Raw genomic sequence first — 13,478 nt, forward strand, 5'->3', positions numbered from 1 at the left:
CAAGTTGATACATACGTTCATATCGGTTCCTCTGGAATACAAAATTCTGTTTGTTTCATTGAAACTTAAATTAGCATACACCCAAGTTTAAGGTAAATTCGTGACTTTGTCGTTACTTCAGAACTAACTTGACCTTTATTACTTGCTATTTATTTTTTATACTGTTCAAGCAGCTTATTTCTTGAAACTCTTATTTTAAGAGATTTTTGTATGAAACTACTCTTGTCTTGCTGTTTTGGGTAATTTATATCAGTATTTTATGGTTGCTAATTTACCAGCAAAGAGAATGTTTACCAGATTTGCAATAAAGGCTGATTAAATTGTTTTTGGAACCATGTGGGTGGATGTAAGCATATAGGCGTGTGTGGATTGATTAAACCATCTGTTGCATTTATGTCTAAAAACCAAATCCAGTAATAAGGGCAATAATACAAGATGCAAACTTTATCTTTTGACTGTTAAAGCGAAACGCTCTTAATCTTAAATTGTAAGAAATTAGGAAAATAAAATATTACATAAAGACAATCAATACAGAAAGAACCGTTTGCAAATATACTGTATGCTGCGGTTATTGATTAGCAGCTCAAACACATCTCTGTGCTTTGATGACATGTGCAGCATTAAAAGGATGGTTATAAAAGACAAAGCAGAAATACATTACAAACAGTTTCTGAGTGCAAACCCTTGTCGCTGTCCAAGGTGCTGCAATTACTGAGAGAGCCTCAGCTCAAGGAAGGAGAAGTGCTCCTCTTCCTCCTGTTGAAACGCTTTAAGTACCTCTCATACTTCACAAAGCTCTTGCTTTCAGGCTGGAAAGTATGCAAGACGTTTTCTCCAAACATTCAGCTTGAAACCTTGGAACAAAAGCCAAACTTAGTCCTTCATTTGACTTTCGTTCCAGCAAATGCACAGATCTTCCCTGAACTGCAACATTAACATGAACTAAAGAGTTTTAGGCTTTTCCATTTAAACTGCCAATAATTTAATATTTAAAACACTTGATAAATATATTATGGCCCATAACTGGAAATTCATAAAAAATATGCAACAAGAAGAAAGAATAATAAATAGTCTAATTTGAATTTCTATCAGCCGATGTTGTGGCACTAATTTGCACTAATTCTCCACGGCAGTTCCACATTAGACTGGCACTAACCGTTTTATATCTCTCCAGATATGCAAGTTTTGAAGTGCCATTATTTTCATCTTTCCAATAGAGGCTTTTTAGCCGTCTATTATGCTAAGTTTTTTTCAGTAACAGTAAATTTCACAGTGATCTAAGCTGGAATAAGCAAAGGAAAACGGACAGATGGATGGCCTGTCCAGCTAAATTAACATTTCACTCATAGGTTCAAACAAAACATGTAAATAAAGGTAAATGGATTGAAGTACTTGGGTCTGATGTTTTATGTGAAAGTTGAATAAAATTGCACATACACACATTTAATCCTTCTCATGCCTTCTGGGGGCCCCACTAAAAAGCATGAAAAACAGCATTTCTAATCTCCCAACTGTTGTTGACTTTTATAGCACTTTCATTTATGCTTTGCCTAATATATTTTCATATTTTGTGAATGAAAATACCAACTTAGCATATGCTCTTATTTCAATATTGGCATTGGGATTTAACACAGCATTCACAAAGCTAGATCTACACACGGCACTATCAGTGCTGGAAATGTTGGGACTGAAGTTTTAATAAATTCAGAATATCAGTGGAATACATTATTTGGAATTGCTTGCATTTCTTTAGAGAAATCACCATCAAATGACTTTATTGTATTGCAGCACTGGTAGCCACTACTTCTGCATTTTTTCACACGTTTTTACATTCTTGTTTGTTCTACCCTGTACACATTCAACATCATACACAATCCTCTATGTCAAAGTTCATGTGTATACAGTTCAAAAATATTTCTCCCTCCTTTCTTTTTCTTAACTATACTTTTTTAATAAATAAAAATATATATTTTTTATTAATGAATTCTGTTTGTGTGGGGAAATGTTGCGTGCTCAGTTTGTGGAAATGCTAAAGGGTGATGGGAGCGTACAGGAACCAGCATGACCCAGCAACTTTACCACACAGAATTGACAAATCTCCATCAGATGTTTAATCTTTTATTCTGTAACCTTCTAAATTATTTACTTAAGAATAAACTTCATGTGGCCTATCTAAACATGTTGTTTTCAGTACCCTTATTGTAGAAGAACAACCACAGACAATGCAAGTTTATGAAGATAATCGTGTTTAATTGTGATTTTGCACATTTTCGTTAAACAAATAAAGTCAGCATCTGATCATAGTTTGGTCATATGTACAACTTAGTCACTTTAAGCAATTCAAGACCAATGAAATGATCAGAAGAGCTTATCAAAAAGTGGATGATTCCCAATTTTTTCCTGAAAGAATTGAGCATGCATGGTAAATTAATGACTTAAAGGTTATATATCAGCTTGTCAATGTAGAACAGCAGGTTTAGAGATTACTTTTATTAGGACTCCCAGAGAGATCAAAAGTACTGATCTTATTTATCACATTATGTATTGCTGGAATATGTTTTCCCTCTGGTCTGTAAAGCAGGTGAGTGGTATATTTGCTCTATGTAACTTACAGTAAAATAAGTTTGATCGTTACCTCAAGCAGTGTGTTTTTTATTGGCTTCTGAAGTTCTGCATCCATAAACCTGAACGGTGGTTCAGTGTTATGTCCGTGAATATTTCTCTCTCCCTCTGTTCCCTCTCTGGCTGTTGTTCTTTGTTCTGTGCATCTCCCCCAGAGTCTGAGCCCGTCTACTTCAGTGCTGCATCTCACAATGAGAAGACCAGCAATGATGTTTGCATTTTCCAGATTGTCTGTCCATCCAGTGTAACCCGTCTTAGAGCATTCTTTTCCCCTGTGTCCAATAAATACTCGCCTGTAGCCTAACATTTGTCTTTTCTGAAGTGTGCTCTCAATATTTTACTGACTTCCTGGTTTGATCTTCCTCGTAAATACTCCCCTCCTTTAAATGACTTTCTACTGCTCATTTTAATTCAGCTGCATGTCAGAGCTAACCCTCTCATCAATCTGGGCATCATTCTACGTATGTGAAGCTACTCACCACTTTCACATCATCCACATCAAACTCAACACTGAATCTGCCGGCCCTACAGTACACCAATTGATTTTCCCTGCTTCCATCTGGAAGTAAGGCACTCTTCTTTATTTAATAGTATTCAGTATTTACTTCTCTGGTCCTCCTTTCTACTTACCAATCTACCAAATTATCAAAAATCCTTCTCTTCAGATTACATGCAAAGTTTTATGTAGGTTGAAAAAGCTGAAGATTTCCACACAACCAGGCCTCTTTTAGAAACTGCAACAATCTCCCTCTACTGGTTACTGTATGTAATTGCAACTTTAATCATCTTAATTTTCAAGACAATTTTCACTTAATGCACAGTTTGTACACACATGCAGAACTGCGACTGCACCCAGGGTGGAGAGCATGATGAAGGGACGACCTCTGAAACATCCGTAGGCTTTCATTTACGCAACACAAACCTAATCGATGAGATAATGCATGTTGTGGACTGGCCTCAACAGGTTCATGCATAATTCATGGTGAAGGATGGCATGTTTACTGTTGCATTCATTTAAATTTCATTGCCTGTGATGAGTTTACGATCTAGTGTGTGAATCTTATTAGCAAGGTGTCTGGAAAGGGGCTCTCACTGTTTTACAGCTCGCTATCTTTTTCATGCAGTATTCATGATGTGCTGGTAAAAGTTTGAATTTATTGCTGTGATATTGAGCGGTGGGATCTTTTCAAATAAGCAGCATCTCAACCAGACTTTGCGTTTTGCCATTGCTGATGAAGTCCTTCCTATCAGAAAGCCTTTTGAGGCTTTGGATTAATACGCCGTCTGAAATGCCTCCTCTCAGCAGGTTCAAACTGAAGAGGAAGAGCAGGTTCAGAGTGGCTTTCAGACTCAATAACCATCATTCAGCCTGTGAGAATATTTTCTCCTAGGAAATTAGCTTAATCCAATAAACAGCTCTTATTGACTGGACAAGAACATTATTATCTAGAGAAGGACAGCCGGACCAAGACTACACTGTGATGCTAAAGGTGTTCTAATATACCTGGATGGGCAGTGATGGGTCGGTTTAAAGTCCATCTCTGTTCCCTAATGTTACCAATTAGGATGTAATAGTTTATCAATAGTTCTCCACAACTAAATAATCAATAACCCTAGGGTCAGATAGAGGGCAAAAGCTGTTTTGTGCATTACAAAGCGTTTAATTATTAGTTGTTGTAAGATATTATTAGATGCAGTCTAATAGTGATTACACATCATCATGTGAAATAGTTAGGGCTCTTCCTGATGTTTCCCTGAAGTCCAAGTTTTTAACAGAATTAATTTATTTCAATACTAAACTACATACTCTAAAGTATTTAAATATTTATTGTAATATACACAAACAGGCTGAATTCTTTTCTCATGGTGAAACAAAACATTACAAATTTTAACTTTGTGATTAAGATTATATTTTTTACCGACAAAGTGAACCAGAAAACCTGGAAAAGTTTGTATTCAGATACCTTTTGTCCAGACGTTCTGATTTTGACTTCTTTATGTAACGGTATGCACCTAAAAACCTTCAGGTATGAACTCCATATAAACTTCAACTTTTTCTCACCTTATAATTAAAACCTTGTGGTGCACCGACTGCTTGTCATGGTTGCTTTGAAAAACTATTGAAGAAAAGCAGGCCTTGATTCATTCCTCCCACATAATTAAATATCTCAAAGTAAGCTTTAATTTCTGACAAGCAGAGACTTCAAAAAAGTCATGTGTGTAGACATGATGACCAGCCATCAAACCAGAAAAAACATATAAATTAAACACACAATATTGTATAGTTTTAGAAATGAGAAGGTGGTTTCTGCCTTTATATATTCCTGAAAAATCCTCATCAGTATTTAAGCTCCATGATTTTTCTGGACTCCCAACACAAAATGTTAATGTTTCTCTGAAAAGTAAAAGTATATCTAAAAATAAAAATTATATATAAATATAATAATTACTTTTTTAGGCAGTAATTTACTAATAATAGCACACTTTCAACCATTATTTTTTGTTCTTATGATGCATCTTGCTGTCTGAGTACAGAACCAAAGGGAAATCGCCTCATCAGTGAATCCATAAAGTACTAACTAAATAATTAAGAAAAGAAAAGTCCTGGGTCAAGCCAAAGGCCACTTTTGCCCCTGCTGCTGCAAAATAAAACTTTTCCTAGAGCCACAAAAAACAATTTACTAAATATGTACTGCATAAAATGTTAATGAAAGCTGACACAGTTAAGCTAAAATGTATTCCTATTTTCAGATTTTTGAACAAAATGAATCTTCATTACATGAATGAATGAGGTAACCATTTTTAATAAACATGGAAAATTAAGAAGGACGAGCAAAGTCACTTACGTTTAAGAACCTGTTGTCGATACTTACAGAAAACTACTGAAATGGCCATTTCTTATTGTGTTTAAAAAGATTCCTTTTGGTTTTGTAAGAGCCACATGTGGCGCTGGAGACGCCAGAAACCTTTCAAAGATTTGTTAATAGTGAGGAGTGGGACAAAATGTCTCCAGGTTGATGTCTCAAGTGTCTCAAAAAAGTTATTTCAATCAAAGGGCTTAAGAGCAACTATTATGGCTAAGGGTGTTCTAACCCTTTCTGAGTTAAAATACATGTTTTTCTAAAATCCTTTATTTATTGAGTGAACAACTGTGCTGCTTGAGTCACACAGAAGACAACTCAAAATAGGTGCAGGGCTTCCTACGACCCATTCATAATTTGAAATATCAATAAGGGAAAGACAAGAAGAACACTTGATTACCATAACCATAATAAACAATCAGGCAGTTGATGTTCAGGAACATTGATCCTTAATTCCCAGGACTGGATTGCTGAGAGTGGAGCGAGACAACACGCAGGTAAACAACCACTCCCTGGTTATTATGACAGAATCAATCCATGTTTTACTCCAGAGCACTGAACTGCAGCGCAGTAGTGTAGCTGTTAAAACCTGTACTCTAAAGATAACATGTCCCTCCATAAACTCTTACACGGTTTTCACATAAGAACGCGTTTCTAAAAAGATCCCTCAAGCTAATGCTGCACATATGGCGTATCGGAGAAGCTAAAATAGTGATATACAACCAGATAGCAGCTGCAGCAGTAGGATAGTTTATATTTATGGATGGTGAAATACATTTTCATACTTAATTTTTTTTCCCTACATAGATACCTTTTGTTATTTTGATGGTCAGGCTTGCAGCTCTGTGAAAGTTGTCCATGAGAGCTGGAGGCTGTGCTATGTCCCACTGACACAACGTCGTGTTTTCTTCCATTAAACATAAAGACTTATTTCATAATAATTTTATATGAAACATTTCTGATCAGAAAATGTTATTTTTGTGAGCTACAGAAAAGTTACTCATATTCACTTTCAAAAACCTCACCAAGTTTTCCTGCATAGCTGGACTCCTCAAGAAACCATGGCTGCTTTTCAGCTGTTTTCCATGACTACACACTTAGATGGCATGTTACGGTTAGAAATGTCTGAATTGTCAACATTGCAGTTTCTTTTCTGTAATTTCAAATAATAAAATACCGCCATCAACAACCACAGTCCCTGAAGCTACATAATTATATATATATTATGTAGCTTCATATATGCCATCGCCTAGTGCAGAGAAAATTTGGATTTAGAAGCTCTTATTTCTGACAAAAGAAGAGCTTTCTCACAAAAGAAAGCTCTTTTACTTTGTTAAATATGAAAAGTCCAGATTGCTTTGAAAATTTGTAGGTGGCTGTGCCCCTGAAAAATGATAAGGTATGGATTTTAATTTAAAATTTTACAAGAGAAGAAAAAAATGTAAGTTTCAAAAGCAATCAAAGAGGTTTTTAATTAAAAACACCATGTTTCAGACTGGATTATAACTGAAAATCATGCTTTGTTGTTTTGTCCTGCCAAGCTGCAGCAGACATAATTTGGAATAGAGGAGAACCACTGATATTTCATGCCATAAACACAAGGTAGGTGTCTCTGCTGCATATAAATAGCAACATTGCATGCCAGCCATCATTACACAGCAGCGTCATTAAATATTGCCTCAGTCAATCAGACCTCCAGAAAGAGCCTCTGGGAAACATTTGTAATGCCAGAGTGGTTATAAAGTCGAACCTGCAGCTGTCTGGGATCTGATGTTGGGTGCTTTTTATTTGCAGATATTAGTTACATACAGTTATAGACACAGCTAGGTGCTATTTATTTTTGTGCTTTCGAGTACAAGGTGTGTAATTGCAAAAAAAAGTTAGTGTAAAAACAGTTTAACCTTGGCAAGTCAAGGACATAGCAATGTTTTTTGAATTTTCTTTTTTGTTTTTTTTTGATAATAAAAGCTTTGCAGCATTGCTGACACTTTCTGTTCAGCACCATCTTTCTCAGTTGTAGAGTCCTTTTGACAAGACACTTCACCTGCCATGCCTGCTGGTGGTGGTCAGATGGACCGGTGGTGCCAATTGTATGGTAGTCTTTCTTCTGAGTGAATATATTGTATAAAATATTTTGGAGTCCTGTGCACTAAAGAGCCCCTTGTTCTACGCTTTGCTTCGTATAGTGTCTTTACTCACGGCTATTGAGAAACAATTGCTTGTTAGAAGAATGGACTCCGATTTAAACGATTGGTTCTGATTTTACCCAATCTCTAATGTTTAGCTGTGATGTATGTAATGCACCAACTTGATAGCGAAGGAAGCTACGCTATGAAGCTTACCGTAAAGTGTGTGCATTGTAAATAACCATCCCCCACTGCCAAGAGAGAAATCCTGAGCCAAATGAGATGCTTGTTAACGAAAGACAAGAATCAAGCAGAATTTGCAAAGACATTTTGGAAAAAAAAGTCTCTTGTTCACAGATTTTATCAAAAATATCTGAAGTGAAATGCATCCTGGTAAGCTACAATGCAGAAGCACAATGCTAGGTGACACGCTATTGGCTGGAGTTTGCAAAGCAGCCAGTTTAGAAGCAACATTTATTTTCCTTGGCACTCATTGGCTGCAGCCCAAAGAGTGGAGAGCAGAGTTGTCTGATAAAAAATGTGGATATTAGCTTCTGCTTTAGTGCAATTAGTGTTGATGCAATTTAAGGCATATTTGGTGTCTGTAAACTTTAGTTTAGACTAAAGGAGATTAAGGACAGCAGTGATCCCAAATCACCAGAAATACTCAGAAATATTCATCAATAGTCCTGTTCCATTTTTGTGTTTCTGGTGATATTTGCATCAAATATCTGCTGGGGCTTTAAAATGTCGATCACTAAAATTTTTATTTATTAAATTAAGGAAGGAAAGATGGAGAGACCTAAGGGAGCAAAAAAAGGACGGACACAGGAGAAAGGACTCAAGGAAGAAAAGAAAGATCATACACTTCTTTTTCCTCACTTATCCAGAAAGTATTGCAATAAATTCTATATACTTTTTTTTATCCTGAATTAAAAAATACTTGACTACAATATTTGACTGTTGGTGGTCATTTCTGCTAATTTGCAAAAGGTTTCTGACTAAATTGAGAGCACTGCTCTTTCCAATTCCACACAAACTGACAGCAAAACTCTGTTCCAGGAAAGATTTTATAAAACGTAATTCCTCCCTCAATAACATTTCCCGCTTAAAGGGATTTGGGGGAGTTTTATTTCCTCTGATTTTCTGTATGAGTTACATACAGACTCCTGTAGAGAATAAACTCTCTTTATAAAGAAAACTCGGCGTTGTTGGAGCCGCTGTACTGCAATCTCCAGAAATATCTCAGTTTGAGCACTGCGCCTCTGTTGAGAGAAATTTTGTGATTGCATTTCACTCTCCAATGAATTGGACATTTTGCTTCACTATTACTCAGACTGTGGCAAATGGAGGTGAAGACATCAGCATGCAACACCTGTAAGACCTGAGCTTGGTTTATGTATTCTGCGATGGGATGCTGCAATAATCGGACCTAATGGAAACAGATGCGGTATTCCATGGGACATGGCATCTCCAGCAAGGCATGCTGACTGCCTGGTGTTCGCCTCAAAAAGTCCTTGTGCTTCTTTTTATTTCCAAATCTCTTGTGGAAAGATTATGGCAGCGTTATTTATGACAATTATTCTTTATATTGAAATAATAAAATACGAATAAAAAGGTATCCTTACTGTAGGTACAAACAAATCCACATAGTCTTCATGGAGGTTTTTTTTGTGTGCTCTGAACATGCAAGGCTACAGACAGAAGAGACAAATTGCCTTTCTTGATAGCACAGACATTGCAGCACACAAAATTACCTCTGAAAGGCCATGGGAGAGGGAAAACAATTTCCTGACAAGTGCAAAAAAAATAAAGTGAAACTCAAGAGGCAAAGACTATTACTATGCAGAGCCAGTATGTTGTCTAGGAAACTAATTGGAAGTCATTTTACACTCAGCCCTAATAAAGCTAATGGAAGAAGAGGTATCATATCATACTCTGGCAAATTTCTCTCCTTATTAGCTTAAATCTCTGGCAGCAGTATATGTCTTTTGTTGCCTATTTGCAAGACTTTGCTGTCAGCAAATGCGCTTGCAAAGCTGCAGTAGGAATTTAGGACTGAGGAGAGATTCGCAACAAAGCGACAACGGCGCAATCAAAGTGATGACATCCCAGCTCTGTCACAAACCGCTAAAAAAAGAGGCAGGAACGACAAGACGGAATCCATTATCCCCTCCTCTCCACTCCAAATGAGGCATTGGCGAGCACTCAGAGCTCCCCTCAATGCCTTGTGAAGACATCTCACAATCAATGGGCTTTAATCACATCCATTTCCCCTCCTTTTTTCCCCACTTTCATAGAAAAGAAGACGAAGAAAAAAACTTCCAAGCTCGATCAGAGCTAATAACGCTGAAATGGAGCAAGATGTTCATCCGGGTGGGTGGAAGGCATTAGTGGAAGGAAAGGGTCAAAAGTTCACAGTGCCACCGCTATCTATGCTAGCATTATTAGAAGATAGTGAGAAGCTGACCATTCATTTGTAGCTGTGCTCCAGGCAAGCCGGTGAATGCCGGACAGCATGCATGCACTATACAGGTCGGTTTTGAAACCTATTTAAATAAACAGTTCCTAAAGTAACTAAGGAGAGTGAAAACTGCAGTACTAACAGCTGTGGTGATGCCTTTTCATGTTAAAACCAGACCCTGCTACAGTGAGAGAAGAAAGGGGGAACATTGGGGATGACGCCATGATCGCAACAGGAGTGTGCAGAAGTTCTTTTTGCACATTGATGAGCTACATTCTGTTCAGTTAGGACAACTTCACAGACACCCTGTATCTGCTGGATGTGTGATTATGTGTCACAGTGCAAACTGAACTTTGACCAGTGCATATGGCTCTCCGCTCCATGGTGCTTCACTTGTCGCACTGTCGAACGTCTAACAAATCAATCGGTTTTAGAGCACAGCACCAATTATTCTGCTTTTTAGGTGAAAGTTGTTATGCTCGATTCTAATCGAAGGGAAAATTAGAAAAAAGAAAGTTCTTAAGTTGCTGTTTAACTTTCCTACAATTGTTGCTCAACAGTTTAAGTTTACTTGGCGGTAGGTAGGTGCCTAAAAAATATTCAATTGATGACTATATTTTAGGGTAAAAATACTTTTTATTCATTGTAATAGGGACAGATCAGAGATTTTCAAAAAAACAGCCTTGAACAAAACATGATTCAAGAAAAATCTGGTATTCTGCAACATTACAAAACAAATAAATTCTGTTTTTCTGCATAAACAAAACAATTCAAATTCAATGACGTATGTATAAGTTTTTTTTTCTAAACTTCCTTTACTTACTGAATTTTATTTCATGCTATTGAAGTAAGTTTGCGAAACTGTCAAGATTTTGTTGAGGTAAAGTGTTCTTATTAAAACAAGACAACTACAGGCTGCTGGTGTTTACAACCAACCACATTATATTATTAGTGGTCCACCAGATTTCTCATCTAGCCTTTGGCAAACAAGTTAAGCAATGTACCTGTCAAACATGTGAGCACATCAACATTTACCTGCCCACATTCATGAAGCTCAGGAGACGGAGAAGACATGTTTTCTGTTCTTTAAAGGTTGCGGTGATAAAATAAAGGACCGCTTGAAGGGGACATAAATTGTTTGTATGCACCGTCCTCTATATGCTTGCAAGGCAAGACATAATTTGTCTTTTCAAGGTAGGAACCTCTCTTTAGGTGACAGAGCACCTTGAGGAGTCCTGTGAATGCAGAAATTGTGTGATAAACTTGTTCTGTACAGTTGCTTCCAGTTGATTTCTGCAAAGAATACTGTTGTTGTTGCTCTTATTTAATTAACGCCTTCTCAAAATTATATGCAGGATGGTGTTTCANTAATGCCAGTGTCTGATCTGATCAAGTTGATACATACGTTCATTATCGGTTCCTCTGGAATACAAAATTCTGTTTGTTTCATTGAAACTTAAATTAGCATACACCCAAGTTTAAGGTAAATTCGTGACTTTGTCGTTACTTCAGAACTAACTTGACCTTTATTACTTGCTATTTATTTTTTATACTGTTCAAGCAGCTTATTTCTTGAAACTCTTATTTTAAGAGATTTTTGTATGAAACTACTCTTGTCTTGCTGTTTTGGGTAATTTATATCAGTATTTTATGGTTGCTAATTTACCAGCAAAGAGAATGTTTACCAGATTTGCAATAAAGGCTGATTAAATTGTTTTTGGAACCATGTGGGTGGATGTAAGCATAAAGGCGTGTGTGGATTGATTAAACCATCTGTTGCATTTATGTCTAAAAACCAAATCCAGTAATAAGGGCAATAATACAAGATGCAAACTTTATCTTTTGACTGTTAAAGCGAAACGCTCTTAATCTTAAATTGTAAGAAATTAGGAAAATAAAATATTACATAAAGACAATCAATACAGAAAGAACCGTTTGCAAATATACTGTATGCTGCGGTTATTGATTAGCAGCTCAAACACATCTCTGTGCTTTGATGACATGTGGAGCATTGAAAGGATGGTTATAAAAGACAAAGCAGAAATACATTACAAACAGTTTCTGAGTGCAAACCCTTGTCGCTGTCCAAGGTGCTGCAATTACTGAGAGAGCCTCAGCTCAAGGAAGGAGAAGTGCTCCTCTTCCTCCTGTTGAAACGCTTTAAGTACCTCTCATACTTCACAAAGCTCTTGCTTTCAGGCTGGAAAGTATGCAAGACGTTTTCTCCAAACATTCAGCTTGAAACCTTGGAACAAAAGCCAAACTTAGTCCTTCATTTGACTTTCGTTCCAGCAAATGCATAGATCTTCCCTGAACTGCAACATTAACATGAACTAAAGAGTTTTAGGCTTTTCCATTTAAACTACCAAGAATTTAATATTTAAAACACTTGATAAATATATTATGGCCCATAACTGGAAATTCATAAAAAAATATGCAACAAGAAGAAAGAATAATAAATAGTCTAATTTGAATTTCTATCAGCCGATGTTGTGGCACTAATTTGCACTAATTCTCCACGGCAGTTCCACATTAGACTGGCACTAACCGTTTTATATCTCTCCAGATATGCAAGTTTTGAAGTGCCATTATTTTCATCTTTACAATAGAGAGGCTTTTTAGCCGTCTATTATGCTAAGTTTTTTTCAGTAACAGTAAATTTCACAGTGATCTAAGCTGGAATAAGCAAAGGAAAACGGACAGATGGATGGCCTGTCCAGCTAAATTAACATTTCACTCATAGGTTCAAACAAAACATGTAAATAAAGGTAAATGGATTGAAGTACTTGGGTCTGATGTTTTATGTGAAAGTTGAATAAAATTGCACATACACACATTTAATCCTTCTCATGCCTTCTGGGGGCCCCACTAAAAAGCATGAAAAACAGCATTTCTAATCTCCCAACTGTTGTTGACTTTTATAGCACTTTCATTTATGCTTTGCCTAATATATTTTCATATTTTGTGAATGAAAATACCAACTTAGCATATGCTCTTATTTCAATATTGGCATTGGGATTTAACACAGCATTCACAAAGCTAGATCTACACACGGCACTATCAGTGCTGGAAATGTTGGGACTGAAGTTTTAATAAATTCAGAATATGAGTGCAATACATTATTTGGAATTGCTTGCATTTCTTTAGAGAAATCACCATCAAATGACTTTATTGTATTGCAGCACTGGTAGCCACTACTTCTGCATTTTTTCACACGTTTTTACATTCTTGTTTTTTCTACCCTGTACACATTCAACATCATACACAATCCTCTATGTCAAAGTTCATGTGTATACAGTTCAAAAATATTTCTCCCTCCTTTCTTTTTCTTAACTATACTTTTTTAATAAATAAAAATATATATTTTTTATTAATGAATTCTGTTTGTGTGGGGAAATGTTGCGT

Source organism: Poecilia formosa, unplaced genomic scaffold (genome assembly GCF_000485575.1).
Source record: "Poecilia formosa unplaced genomic scaffold, Poecilia_formosa-5.1.2 Scaffold20, whole genome shotgun sequence".
Classification (NCBI taxonomy): Eukaryota; Metazoa; Chordata; class Actinopteri; order Cyprinodontiformes; family Poeciliidae; genus Poecilia; species Poecilia formosa.